Source organism: Leuresthes tenuis, unplaced genomic scaffold, assembly GCF_036924035.1.
Source record: "Leuresthes tenuis unplaced genomic scaffold, fLeuTen1.0.hap1 SCAF_4, whole genome shotgun sequence".
NCBI lineage: Eukaryota > Metazoa > Chordata > Actinopteri > Atheriniformes > Atherinopsidae > Leuresthes > Leuresthes tenuis.
This window is the reverse complement of record NW_027325358.1, coordinates 38993089-39008493: the sequence shown is the minus strand read 5'-3', so window position 1 is coordinate 39008493 and position 15405 is coordinate 38993089. Positions and strand designations below refer to the sequence as shown.

At 40.7% G+C, this 15405-nt stretch overlaps 2 protein-coding genes across 2 annotated transcripts in view; one reads left to right on the top strand and one right to left on the bottom strand.

The window, feature by feature from the left end:
* LOC140304869 (uncharacterized) overlaps window positions 1-15405 on the top strand; it is a 56347-nt gene that overhangs the window by 25791 nt on the left and 15151 nt on the right. The window lies entirely within an intron of this gene.
* The window catches only part of vps37c (VPS37C subunit of ESCRT-I), a 138835-nt gene continuing 128900 nt past the window's right edge, over window positions 5471-15405 (bottom strand). Inside the window, exon 6 of the transcript XR_011915300.1 lies at window positions 5471-5481. The gene's annotated coding sequence lies outside the window, so the exon portion shown is untranslated. The remainder of the gene's footprint in view (window positions 5482-15405) is intronic.

Genomic DNA, 15405 nt, shown 5'->3' with positions numbered 1-15405 from the left:
TCACTCCCGTTATATGTATATACGCGGATCTCGAGTGATCTAAATAGCATCCGTAGGATGCCGACTTTCAACAAAATGTTATCGATGAGTAGATGAACATATTTTATGCCAGTAATAAGGTCCAACTTTAAAAACAAAAAACAAAAAAAAACTTCCCCTTTAAGAAAAAAGGGCTTGACTTGAGCCTGTTTAATATAAAGGGCTTGAAGACTGCAGATGAGCTGAATAATTCCTACTGCTGTTGTTATATCAAAGGTGAGGTGTCTTGATATAAAAGTGACAGAGGTTTGATGGTAACCTAAAGATAATATATTTGATGTTCTTTAGAGTAGCCAGTACATGCCTTAATGATAGCTTTGCACAGTATTGTCAGTGTCTTAAGCAGCTTCATTAAAATTGTCACCTGTAATAGTTTTCAGTCTACAGTTAAGGAGAGGACAAGGTCATTAGAGTTACCAGCCTCAGACAGTGGCTGACAGCACATCAGATCAGAGCCAGGTCAAGTAGCAGACACATGTCAACTTAAACCGACAGGAATAGGCTATTTGAATCAGACCTTTGTGAAGGAGAAGTGTTTTAATTCAATTCAATTCAATTCAGTTTTATTTATATAGTGCCAAATTACAACAACTGTCATCTCAAGGCACTTAAATAATATAGTCCAATTCAAGCCAATTGGAATTCAATTCATTGTAATCATAATCCAATTAATTAATTTCAAAATAATCCAAGTCATTCATCCTAGCTAAGGAAACCAACAGATTGCACCGAAACTTGTCTTCAGTCTAATCTCCTGTCCTGAGCCGGAGGCGACTGTGGAAAGGAACGACTCCCTTTTAACAGGAAGAAACCTCCGGCAGAACCAGAACCAGGAAGAAACCTCTGGCAGAACCAGACTCAGGAAGGGTGGCCATCCGCCTCGACCAGCTGGGGTTTGAGAAGACAGAAAAGAGGGAAAAGAGGGGGGAAAAACACCATAACGCCATTCAAAGGATACCTGTTGGAACAGGGAAACACAAGTTAATAACCACAATAATGTCACATGTACATAATATCATTTGAGAAATTAAACAGGGGGAAAAAGAGAGCAAAGTGAGGAAAGGTGTGACAGATGAGGTCCCCCAGCAGTCTAAGCCTATAGCAGCTTAACTATGGGATGTTTCAGGATTACCTGAGCCATCCCTAACTATAAGCTTTATCAGAAAGGAAAGTTTTAAGCCTAATCTTAAAGGAGGAAAGGGTGTCTGCTTCCCGGACATTTACTGGCAGCTTATTCCACAAGAGAAGTGTGTAAGACTACAACTCTGCATCCTGGTCTCAACCCTGGGTTGTCATGTTTTTGGATGACTAATAAATTCGTCCATGTTTCTAGAAATGAGAGCCGCTCCTTCCAAAGTGGGATGGATGCCGTCTCTCCTCATCAGACCAGGTTTTCTCCAGAAAGATTGCCAATTATCTATGTAGCCCACGTTGTTTGCTGGACACCATCTAGACAACCAGCGATTGAATGAGGACATGCGGCTAAACATGTCATCACTGGTCAGAATGCTACTTACTTTTAAGTAAGTAAGTAGTATTTTATTTGTAAAACACCTTTCACAAAGGGCTTCACTAGAAAATGCTGGAACATAAAAACAAAAGTTAACCCAAAGCAAGTTTTAAAAGCTGCTTTTTAAGAATCCACAGATCTCAGGCTCAGAGGAAGAGAGTCCCAGAGTCTGTTGGGGTTCTAAACAACTTGCAGACGTTCCAAAGAGTTTTACAAAGAAGAGCACTTATATTAACCCAAACAGTGGAATAAATGTGGGAAGAACAGTTTCCAGCTCAGAGTGGGACACAATGGGCCTAAACGATTAAAAAAAAGAAGAGTGAGGCAGAGATTTGACATGAGCATCCAAAGTGAAAGCTGAGTGGAAAGTTACCCCAACATTCTTGATACAAGATTTATCAGAAGAAGCAAGAGGACCCAGAGTTTCCATGACTTTAGACACATATCTGTCGGGCACAGACAAGGACTGTTTTCTCTTCATTAAGGTGGAGAAATATGTCAGACATCCAACTTTTAACAGAGTCTGAGCAGCTGTGAAGGATCTGTAGCTTTGAAACATATTGGGGCATAAAAGTGATATCCAACTGAAATTTCATCTGCATAGCAGTGAGAGGATATATCATTTTAGCCAAGAAACAAAGGAATGCACATTTCACAGTTTCATAATAAGAAAGGTCTTTATTCCAGTTGTTCCAAATGTAATTTTTCCCAGCAGAGTATGATTCAACTCGATTGTGTAAATGTAGTGTCAATTACATTGTTAGTTTTTGACTGACCAACTATTCACTATAAAGCTCACCTCCAATCAAAGAAAAGAAGCACTTTGTGTAAATCAATAACATTGTTTATAAATGTACTCTTGGATTAATAATTAATGCACTTAGATGTGCAGTGTGTGCAAACACAGCAGATATCCATGCCTTGTCTTTCCGTTCTTTCACACAGATTTAAAAACTTTGAGCACAGGACACAAACAATTTCTCTCTTCAGAGAACAAGATAATGTGTTGGCACACTTTGCCCATAGCTGACCAATCAGTGGTCACATCAGTGTATCAGCTCAGCTCACTTTGAGCCTTAGCTGAGATAGTGTTGAAAAAATTTCAGTTATGGAGCAATACCTACGTGTAATGGAAAAAGTCCAATAGAAGGTGAATGGATGGTATTGCTTCATGTTGAAAATTGTGAAAAACCATGCAATGTTGGTGTGTCTGAACTTCAGAGGTACTATATATGGCAAATGTAAAAGTAGATTTTTTTATTGTGTCACAATTTTGTAAGATCATGTCAAGCTTTAATGTGAATAAATAAAACTTTACAAAAACAAGCATGAATTGTGTTTTTATTATGAACCATACAAAAATGTGACACAATATTATCAGCAATTCTCATTCAGTAACTAGATTTAGTGTAAAAATAGTTACATAATGTAATGTTTGCATGCCTCTAAATAAAAATAGGTAACAGGATAAGTTATTGGTATTGAGCACCAATCCACAACATCTCTGTCACGTCAGAACAAACAGAAGCAAGTCTTGTGAGGTTTTAATGTCTGGAGTAATATAAGAATTATTCAGTCTTATAAACCCAGGTTTTTATTCATTTATTTAATTTTTTGTACAAAGAGCTAGTCCATAGCTAGTCTCATATAGTAGGACCTTTTAAGATTAAGAGAAGGAATAAAAAGACGTACTGCATTCACCTTAGTTCAAAATGGGCTCAACGTTGTTTAGTGGTCAATCATCCATGTGGTTTTAACCCTAAAAGAACTCTGCAGAGTTCGTACTAGTCCCATTTATATCCTAAAATGCCAGCAAAAGCTACAAAAATTGGTGTGTTTTAATAAAAAGCTTTTTATTTGTCGGTTCTACTGCAGCTGATGACATGATTGCTTCTGCCTGCTGGTTTGTTCACAGAATAAGGAAACAGGCTTTTTGTTTTAGAAGAGTCAGCAGTCAAGGGGAAATATAAAAAACAAGATTGAGAAGTGAAGGTGTGACCGCGTAAAGAGCTTAACAAACCCCACCACTCAACGCATGCTGAGCCAAGATTAAAAGAATAATGAGTAATGGCTTATCTTGCGGGTTACAGCTGATCGTGAAAGACCAACATCCTTTATGTGTAATGAGACTCTTTGCAGGTATGAATGAAACAAAGACGAGCAACCAATTGTCAGTGTAATCAAACGTCTAATTGGATAGCTGGCACTTGGTATCACAATAAATTGCTGATAGACATTTGTTTATCTTTATATAAACAAAGAAATGGATTCATAAATCCATTTTCCTTCCATTCTATTTATTGCACAGTATAGAGAGTGTTAGTGCCTACCCCAGATGTCACTGGGCTACAGGTGGGAAATGCTCTGGAGGAGTCTTCCAAGTACGAGATAGCTCTGGAGCTGCCCTGTGGAATAGTGGAGCAAGTGTGCGGATACACACATGCCCCCCTGGCTAAGCACCTTATTGTTTGAGTTAGCGAATGAGTTGGTCAATTCTCTGGGTTTTACATTTATATGCACTTAGCAGCAGTTCATATTACTTGGCCATCTCTGGGCGGTGTCCTGGAGGAGATGCTATGTGAGAATTCAGTTTTGTTGATGGAATGACTTGGAGAGAAGAGATTGGGAGGAACAGGCTTTCTGATCTATACCTGAGCAGTGTTTTGTTATTGAACTTAAGTGCTTGTGATGCTCATGACGAATGCCATGTTGGAGCATAAGATGGTTCACAAGTGACCTTGGTACCAGGCCACCTTAGGCCAAAGTTTGATAATTTTTCTAGTTGTATCATCAGACCTTTGGCCATATGTCTTGGACACTCGAGTAAAGAGAGGTGCAGAGCTGTCAAGTTATCACTACCTGGTGGTGAAGTGGATTCGGTCATGGATGGCTGCTGGACAGAACCGGTAAACTCAAATGTGTAGTAAAACCACAACTCCAGATTTTCCATACACAGTAAGGGAGTTTAAGAACATGAAATCATATTGTGCGAATGGTGGTCTCCTAAAGCAGCTGAGGTGTACCAAGTGGCCAAAAGGATTGCAGCTTTGGAGGTTATGGAAGCTAAAACTCAGATATGGGAGAAATTCAGCATGGCTATAGAGAAGGACTTTTGGTTGGCTTCAAGGATGTTCTTGTAAATCATTCTGCAAGTTGTAGTATTCGGTGATGCAGTAAACAGTGGGGTCACGACAGTGTGACGACTGCCGAAAAGGGTAGTGTATAGGTATGTGGTCCCACTGGAAAGAGTCCTTTGAGACTTTCATAACAGCTACCGGGCTAGCAGTCGCTGACGATGCTAGGCTAAAGGCCGTGCTCATCCACAGCTAAAGCACACTGTCGAAACTACGGTACTCCCTCTTATTCTTGCTCCCGACATGTCCAGCCATGGAACAAAGGTGCCAACGCTGTGATAAACTGAACCATTTCTTCAAAGTGTGCCAATCTGCGCCTGTCTCCACAAACCACCGGCACCGCTCATCCTATCCATCAAACACGACCACCATCTGTAGAATGATCAAGGGTCGTTTATATTTCTATTTTATTTACTTTAATGAAAGCTCTAAACATCAACACATACCGGCATAAGAAAACGTTTCTAACCTCAGCAACAACACATTCACTTCCACTCCAACATTCTGCGTTACTAAATAACTGTTACTATGGCAACATTTGTTCCTCTATATACCTATATATGACATCTTCCCCTTTTAAGTTGTTATCGTAACAGACAGTACAATTTGAATTATAATAAACACATACACTAACAGCCAGAAAATATTTAATATTCAAACATAACTTGTATCCTTAGCATGTAAATTCTACTTCTATAATAAACACATTTACCCTGAAAACATTTCCCCTGTAGGCTATCTAAGGTAATCCACACACGATGCCATAAATTGTAATAATAATAGTAGACTCTATGAATGCTATTTACTTAACTCAGTCTTAAATTATTAAATAAAATATTATGACATAAAACTTAAACAAGGTACTTTCACAATTACAAGATGATTGTCAGGTAACACACATATTTCATTCTTTCTCTCTCGTTTTTTTATTTTTATTTTTTTCAACAAAAACAAAAAAGAGCTTTTCCCTAATCCCCCCCAAAGGCCATATGATTGACACCTCAGTGTCTGTCTAAATGGACTAGCCTGTTGACTGGTCTGCACAGTCGTCCAGTTCTGGTTCGATGCTGTCCTGGTGTCTGCAGGTGTGTGTGAGAGGCTCGTGACTTCCTTCGAACTAGAAGAAACAGTTTCTGGGGTGATGACACTTGCTGGTTGGGAAATCACTCCTACATGTCGACGATTATAATAGAAAGCTTGTTTAGCCTTCTCACCAGCATCCTTCTGTTCAACAGTCTTTTTTTTTGGGCCATTTAGGTCAAAGATTTTTCTCTAATGTGGGGAGTGGTGTTCTGATCTATCTCCACATTAACAGTTCTGCTGGACTGACTCCCGTAGTGGCACGGGGAGTTGATCTGTAGCACATGAGGGCTATCAAAGGGTTTTCTTGTTGGAGGATTCTCTTCGCAGTCTGTTCTGCTCTTTCCGCGTGACCGTTTCCCTAAGGACATCAAGGACTAGACGTGATGTGCTTGAAGTCTAGTTGTCTTGCCAGCTCCTGAAAGTCTGTGCTGGAGAATTGAGGATTATGATCACTCACCATCTCATCTGGGATCCCAAACCTTACAAATGTTACTTTAAGTCTCTGAATGACTTGACGGCTTGTTGTGGATGATAGGTGCAGCACCTCGAGGAACCGTGAGTAATCTGATATTACTCGGTAGTTGTTTCTGTTGTGGTCACAGAGGTCAAGAGCTTTTCCATGGATGATTAGGCAGAGGTGTAGAGATGAGTGGTTCTTTTTGTGGGGCCTGCTTTTGTTCTTGGCATGAGTGGCATGACATCATGGTATTTCTGCATGGAAGTTCTGCAGAGAGTCCTGGCCACCAAACCGATGATTTTGCTCTGTCTCTACACTTTGTTAGCCCCTGATGTCCATCGTGTATTTTCTGTATAATGTTGGCTCTCAGTGACATTGAATGACAATCCTGCTTCTACATATGCGAAAACCATCAGCCTCTGATAGCTCATTTTTCACCTTCATAAATGCAACATTTGTGACTTGTGATGCCTCCAATACTGTGGTCATCGTCATCCTGTCTCAACTTCAGCAAGGGACAGAGCGCCCGGTGGCGTTTGCCTCAAGGTCACTTACCTCTGCTGAGCAGAAGTACTCGGTGGGGGAGAGGGAGGCACTAACCTGTGTCTGGTCATGCGAACGATGACACATGTACCTGTATGGGAGGCACTTCACTCTACGGACAAACACTAGTCGTTATTATTGGGCTGTCCCACATATTCTCTGAAAAGCCTCCAGCTGATCCAAAATGCTGCAACCAGAGTTCTGATGAGAACTAACAGGAGAGATCATGTTTCTCCAGTTTTAGCTTCTCTTCATTGGCTCCCTGTTAAATTCAGAATAGAATTTAAGATTCTTCTCCTCACATATAAAGCTCTTAATGACCGAGCTCCATCATTTCTTAAAGATCTCATTGTAAGATATTTTCCTAACAGAGCACTTCGCTCCCAAACTGCAGGTTTACTTGTTGTTCCCAGAGTTTCTAAAAGTAGAATGGGAGGCAGAGCCTTCAGTTATCAGGCCCCTCTCTTGTGGAATAAGCTGCCAGTAAATGTCCGGGAAGCAGATAATATGTACATATGACATTATTGTGGTTATTAACTTGTGTTTCCCTGTTCTAACAGGTATCCTTTGAATGGTGTTATGGTGTTTTTCCCCCCTCTTTTCCCTCTTTTCTGTCTTCTCAAACCCCAGCTGGTCGAGGCGGATGGCCACCCTTCCTGAGTCTGGTTCTGCCAGAGGTTTCTTCCTGGTTCTGGTTCTGCCAGAGGTTTCTTCCTGTTAAAAGGGAGTCGTTCCTTTCCACAGTCCCTCAGGCTCAGGACGGGAGATTGGACTGAAGACAAGTTTCAGTGCAATCTGTTGGTTTCCTTAGCTAGGATATTATTTTTTGAATTGGCTCTATATGAATTAATTGGATTATGATTACAATGAATTGAATTCCAATTGGCTTTAATTGGACTATATTATTTAAGTGCCTTGAGATGACAATTGTTGTAATTTGGCGCTATATAAATTAAATTGAATTGAATTGAATAGGCCCTCACAGCCTTGTTGGTCACAACCGGATCGGGACACAAGCCGCTGTGCCTTTACCGGTGGTCAGATAGGCTGCAGGGGTATGACTTCACCACACAGTTTAGGCCTGGCAGGGAGAACGTTGTGGCAGACTTGCTCTCCAGAGCTACTCCAAGCTCTGTGCCACTGTCCCACAAACAGCCAACAAGCAGTTGGGAAGGCATTGTATCCATACGTTATGATTCGAGGCACTCCTGGTGAACTTTTCGCACTTGCCATTGTCTGATGCTGAAGTAATGCATCAATGTATGATACTGAAGATGAGCGATTCACACATGGCGCATGCATGTGACATTGGTGTTTACATCTAGTTCAGAGCCAGAGATCATACAAAAAGATGAATGAAAGACAAATTATGAAGCTCCAGCAGCGTCGTCCTCTCCTGACGAGTGGCAGAGCAGCAATGCCGCATGAAGCAGCGGTTTGACAGGAAACGTCATGTGAAACGCCCCGCATTCGTAGTGTCAGACTGGATCCAGATCCGTTGACCCTCAGATCGGTTCCTCAAGCTGCTGTTACAGTTCACGTTGGCATGCCAGCCACCTTAGACAGGTCTCCCCACCGTCCACCACTGACCAGGCAACTGCGACTGACACGCGCTAATCAGATGTGACTTCCCTATTACATGGCCAAAGATCCCAGCCTCACGTCCACCTGAACTGGACGTACCAGTTGAGCCTTTGCAACCTGAGCCTCGTCCTGCTCGGACCTGCCAGAGATCTGCCTACCTCAGAGACTATGTGAGGAACTTTTTAAACTCTAGTGCATAGCCTGTCATGTGAGTTATTCTATTCATTACAAAGGTACCCAGAGGCCTGGTGCCGGGATGGAGACTCACAATGAGTTGCTGAAGATTTTGGACATTGTGGAGTTGTCCTGGTTCCCATGTGTCACTTCGGTGTTGCATGGAGGTCCCCAACGATCTCTGTGGTGTGGCACACTAGGGTGGTGGTCCACATTTTTAAACAGGGGAACTTTAAAGAGGGAGTGTCCCTACTATAGAGGGATCATATTACCTTAGCCTCCCTGGGACAGATACTCTAGAGTGAGGCTCTGACTGAGTATTGAAACTCAAGAGGAGCAGTGTAGTTTTTTGGTTAGGTCATGGATATGGATTTGTTGGCTCCTTTATTTTCGTCACTGCTTGGATCAGAGCTGATGCTGCTGGCAGTGATGACCTAAAAAGGTCACCTCTCGTTTTGACAGGTCACACTTGTCAATGTTCAATGTAATGCCTGCCCTCTGCATCATACTAAGCACAACATGTAAGCAAGTACCACGCTCCTCTTGTGTTCTGCCCCATACCAACACATCATCCATGTGGCAGACGACCCGTCTGTAACCTCTGTTGACATCCTGCTTTGGAAGTGTTTTGAGGCAGAGGCTATCCCAGAGGGCAGCCGCTTGAAGTAATAACAGCCGAAGGATGTGATGAAGGTGGTATATTTTGCTGAATCTTCTATCAGGGGTATTTGCCAGAACCCCATGTTGGCATCCAACTTACTGAAAATTCTGGCTCCAGTGGGATCCTTCAAGGTGTTTTAAGTTAGAATGGCTGAGCACCTGGTTTTAATTTGATGGTATATGGTTGCTGCATTTCTCCAAGACCACTGCATAGCTTTGGGTAGCTTGTTTCGAGTGAGTCTCCATTGTGATGCAATCTATGCAAGCCACAAGCTTCAGCTTGCGGATAGCAGGCCTCCCCAGCAATGCAGTGTGCAGCTGTCTTAAGATGTACACATCCTCCCTTGCTTCTTTATCTCCCTTTCTTAGTAGAAACTCAGTAATACCCACCACCTTTAATGGGCTCCTCCCAGGTGCCAGCAGTGGCTTGGTTGCTTTCTAGAGAGTAGGTGAACTGCTGTCTCTGAAGATCTCTTTGAACATCTTGTGAGGCAGCACCGTAACATAAGCTCCTGTGTCAATTTTGAATGACACATTTTTATAATTTTTGTCAATATTTACCATCCATGTCTCTCTATTGCTTGTAACACTGCCATGGAATAAAGCGTCAACATCCTCTTCCACTTCATGCCTACAGTCTTGTGAGCTTTACGCACACGCTTGTAATGTCCCTTCTTGCATGAGTGGCATTTAGAGTGGCCTCTTTAGCTGGGCAATCTTGCTTTGAATGTGATTGAGAGCTACCATATTTATGATACTGAGCATTTCATTTACTGTGCTGAGTGCCCTGTAGCTTATTTTGACAATTATTGGTTTGGTGTTGTTTGGCTTTAGCAAACTTATTTCTGCCTTTGTGCACTCTGTTCACACATTTAGCATCACTTGCTTGTTCTGGTGTCACCTCGGAGTGAAGACTGCTGCCATTTCACTTCACCATGTTGATAGCTTTTTGGAGAGTAAGATTCGGGTCAAGCTGCACATGTTGAGTTAGGTGCTTATCCATCAGACCAACAACAAGCTCGTCACATATTAGCTTGTCATGTAGCACCCCATAGCTACAGTACTCTGCCAGCGCATATAATGCTGTGATAAAGGCATCTACAGTCTTGTTTTCTCCCTGCCTTTGCATGTTGAATTTAGCACGCTCGTAGATTACATTTTCCTTGACTTGACAGCCATCACGTACCCCTTGATATCTTACTCTTTGATCTACCGATATGTTTAGCCCGTGCAGAACGTCTGCCTCATCACCCATGCAATAAATCAATGTGTTGACTTGATTCTCCTCAGAGCTAGAATTCAGATTACTTTCCAGGTGAAACTTTTCGAACCTGTGTATCCATTTGGCCCAGTCTTCGGCTATTGAAAAGTCAAGGGCTCCAGTGACTGAATGCTGAATGTGGCGCTAAAGGTCCTGCTGGGCCTCACTGCACATTGTCATCCGCTATGCCGTACTTTTGTTTCATTTGTCCAGCCACCCCAGAGTATCAAGCGACACAGGTTCACCTCAGTCACTCTTCACGCAGAACAACGGGACTTCTGACACAATGTTGTGTATTCTAATAATGCAAGAGAGTCCGACTGTTCTCTTGCGTGAGCCTTCATTCGGAGTGAACATGTTAAATCAGCTACACATCTCTGTCTTGGGGTCTGACTGCTACATACATTTGTTGCAGAACCCTCAAAATCCACCGGGTCTGTCCACTCACGCGACATGTCATTGCGAGTGATACGCGACCATTAAAGTCAATGTATCAACCTTCACCGGCACCGTAGTGCTCCGTTTCAGATTTCAAATAGTTGCGTCTCAATGCTCGGCAATGCAGGCATTTTTGATGGAGACGCGAGCCCATGAGTCAAGCTGGACAGAGAGCGGATCGTTCGGACAGGAAGTCCGACAGAAATCGCGGAGTGAATCCGGTCGTTACTTTAAGCAGTAAATAGAAATACACAGGATATAGCATAAAAGAAAACAGCAATAAACACACAGTTAAGTTAAATCACACCAAAGATATTCAGCTACGAAGCCTATTTACCGATGGTAGAGGAGCATATATCAACGAAAATCACATCAGCAAGTAAACACTGTCGGACAAAAGTTAAACACTGTGACGCTCGCAAGACACGCCGCTTTTTAAACGCTCCCAGGTTGTTGATGCCGTTTGGAGCACAGACCAAATACGCAACGCTCACATAACGTGCTGTAGATAGGCCCAGTGAATTTTAGGTGTAAGTGACATCCTCACTAGAGACCCTAAGCAGATCTTAAAGGCATACAAAGATAACAATGCCAAAACACCACAGAGTACAGGGTACCGGAGTTGCTGTTGTGTGCTATTACGCCCCTGTATAACCAAAGCAAGAGCTGGGTCTGCATCCTTGGCACAAAGTTGATCTACATTACATGTATGTCTACACCAGGGCGGCCTCTTGTACCTCTAGTCACTGATCCTGTTTGTAGTGATATTTGAAATAGTTTAGTTTAGTTTAGTTTACTTCGAACATGTGCGAGTATTACAACAACAAAGTAAACTGAAAAAAACAAAACAATTCCACTGAGAAAAGTCAAAACTATCGTAAAAACTAAAAATAATAATGTGAAACCAACATGTCCGAAAAGGAGTGGGATGAAGCATATGATTATTTAAACCTACCCCTTCTCCCCTACTCAATTTATAATCTTTCTCCCCAAACATACATATCTAAATAATACATATTTACAAAAACAAAAAAGAAGATAAATAGAGTAAATAAACAAGTATATAAATCATATATCATTTATGAAAACACCCGATTATTAAAGCCCTTCTTCCTCCCTGTACCTCGTGAAAACCATGTGTTTGTATCGTTTTTTGAACTGGATCATGCTTAGACATTGCTTGAGCCCCACACCCAGTCTGTTCCACAGCCTCACTCCACAAACTGAAAGACAAAAGCTTTTTAATGTTGTACGTTTAATGTTGTACACTGATGTTTGAAGTTGTACTCACCCCTCAGATTATAACCCCCATCTCTATAAAAAAAAGAATAGTTAATTTGTGTGGTCTCTATAACCGGTATTATGAATTATTCTTATGGCTCTTTTCTGTAGTATGGATAGAGATTTGTCAGGGTTCGTGGAGAAGTGGGGACCCAGATGCAGTGTTCAAAATCAAAAGGTTTATTCCAAAGGCAAAAACAGAAAACGCGGCTGTCCAAAAGTACTAAACGTAGCAAAACAAGACTATGATAAATAACAAACAAGACTATGACTAACCAGACTATGAAAAACAAGACTATGAATAAACTGTGGCTATGGTGGCAAAACCTTACTTTAACAAACGTGACTGTGGCATGAAAGGTAGAGTGAGGAATTCACAATGAGTGAGGAAAACCAAGAAACTATATACTGTGGGGAGGTGATTGGTGATGGTGTGCAGCTGTGGAACAGAAAACATGTGACTTGAGTGAACTAAGAGACAGGGGAAAAAACATGACAAGAAATGAACATGGAACCTGGAAAAGAACCTGAAACATAACAAAGAACCTGAAAACGAGAAACAAAACATAAACCGTGACAAGATTGTATTGTACATTTATAAGTTTTGCCCCAAACCTCTGCACAGTATTGTAAATATGGTAAAATCAGTGAACAGTAGAGAATGTGGAGGGATTTGTGGTCCAGAATGTGTTTTGCTTTGCTCAGAACTGAAATGCTTCTTAACAGTTTGCTTTGCACATGTTTTATATGAGACTTCCAATTTATTTTATCATCAATTGTCACCCCAAGAAACTTGTTTTTATATACTCTTTCAACGTCTATCCCATCTATTTCTAACTGTACTTGTGTATTCTTATTGCAATTTCCGAATAATATTAATTTGGTTTTACTTAAGTGTGATGATAATTTGTTTCTGTCAAACCACATTTTCAGTTTGCACATTTCAGTGGTGATCATCCCCAGTAGTTCATGTAAATCCTCCCCTGAACAAAAAACACTAGTGTCATCTGTAAATAATACTAATTTTAGTGTTTTTGAAACTTTGCATATGTCATACATGCAAAGTATAAGTAGTTTTGGACCTAGTAGTGACCCTGTGGGACGCCACAAGCAATGTCCAAGGATGATGATGAATGCTCCCCCAACTTTTCAAATTGTTTTCTGTTACTTAAATATTTCTCACCCAGTGCAATACTAATCCCCTGATTCCGTACCGTTCAAGTTTATTGATTGATATGTTATGATTAATTGTATCAAAATCTTTTTTGTGATCTATGAATACTCCAACTGAATGCAGTTTGTGATCTATAGCATTTGTGATATCCTCAATTTATTCTGTTAATGCCAATGATGCTGATCTGTTTGCTCTAAATCCGTATTGACTTTTTATGAATGGTTATGAATTTGTCTAATCTGCTATAGAATAGTTTTTCTAGAATTTTGGAGAATTGTGGAAGTAAAGAAACTGGCCTGTAATTTGTGAAGTGGTGTCTATCCCCAGTTTTATACAGCGGCACAACTTTAGCTATTTTGATGTTGTTAGGAAATTTTCCGGTTTGGAATGATTAGTTACAGATGTATGTAAGTGGTTCAATCCCCTCAATGACCTTTTTTACAACTGTCATATCAATTTAATTTAAATCAGTTGATGTTGTATTTACATTTATTAACCATATCTATTAATTACTTTTTCTTCCACTGCTGTGAGGAACATTGAACTGGGATTTCTCTCTATAAGATTAGCATTCCAATCCATGGACCTGGAATTTTTCTTGCCAGGTGTGGTCCAACATATATTGTCCTTTTTAATATTATTTATTTTTATTTTTTTTAGATATTTTTATTGAGACAATATGACATACAAGAGAGACACTCTCATGCAGAAGAAAACAATGTCCACTTATCGATAGGAGTCACAACCAAAACAAACATAATAGTGTCCAAACAGCAAAATCAAAGATTTGTGTATCTCAATAGAGCAAACCAAAAGGAAACAGGACGTGTTTTCTGACTTTGTGTTTCCACATTTTTTTTAAAAATAATTTTTTAAGAAATAACACAAGGGAAAGTAACAAGAAGAAAAAATAAATAGATAATTAAAATAAAATATAAAAAATAGACAGATAGGAAAGAAAGAAGTGGAAGAGAGAGGGGGGGGGGGGTGGCTCAGTCGGGAGACAGAGATTTAAGGGAGTTGAAAAAAGTTAAAAAAGATTAGTGTACTGTGCCACTTAGTGTAAAACTTAGTGTAAAACAGAATTACCGCTCATTGAATGTCTAATCTTCTCCAGCTTTTGGAATGATTACATCCTTGAGCCACCGAGAACTGGAAGGAGCTTTAGTGGACTTCCCCTGGAGAAGGAGACGACGTCTTGCCAATAAAGAAGTGAAAGCTAGAACATCTAGTTGCTTGGAGGTGTATCGGTGGTAATCTTCTGGGCACCCAAATATGGCAATATGGGGAGAGACATTTAAAGTAATCAAAAGTATTTTTGACATAGTGTTAAAATAGTTCTGCCAAAAGTTAAGCAATAAAGGACAGGAGTAAAACATGAAGCATGACATCTGTCACAGCTGTCAGTGACAGTGGGCTAGATTTGTGACAACTGGGCTTTGGAAAAGTGAATCCTGAACAGTACCTTAAATTGTATGAGTGTGAGGTGAGCACAGGTTGAGCTTGTGTATATTTTGTTAAGAGCAACGTCCCACCAGTTGTCCTCCAGATTCAGCCCTAGTTCACGTTCCCAATTAACCTTAACTTTGGTGGCTGGAGAACAGTCATAGGACAGGAGTTTGTCATAAACCTTAGAGATAAATGGCTTCTGGAGGGGATTGAGAATGAGAAACTCATCCCACAGTTGCATTGGTGGTAAAGAGGGAAAAGCTGGAAACAGAGTTCTAACACAGTGTCTAATTTGAAGGTATCAAAAGAAATGCAATGGTGGAAGCTGAAATTTATTTGATAGTTCTGCAAAGCTACAAAAAGTCCTGTCCTTATACAAGTCTTTAAACATTGTCAAGCCTTTATTATGCCATATTGATATAGATAGATGATTTCTAAGTAGAGGGGCTAGATGCAGAATTAAATTTGAAATGTCTTCTAAACTGGTACCAGATTTCGAGAGTGGAACATACCACTTGGTTTTTTGTAAAGCCAGAGAGGTTGGTTGGAATAGAAAAGGTAAGTAAAGCTAATAAGGAAGATGAGACGCATGATTGTGCCTCTAATTTGCACCATGGG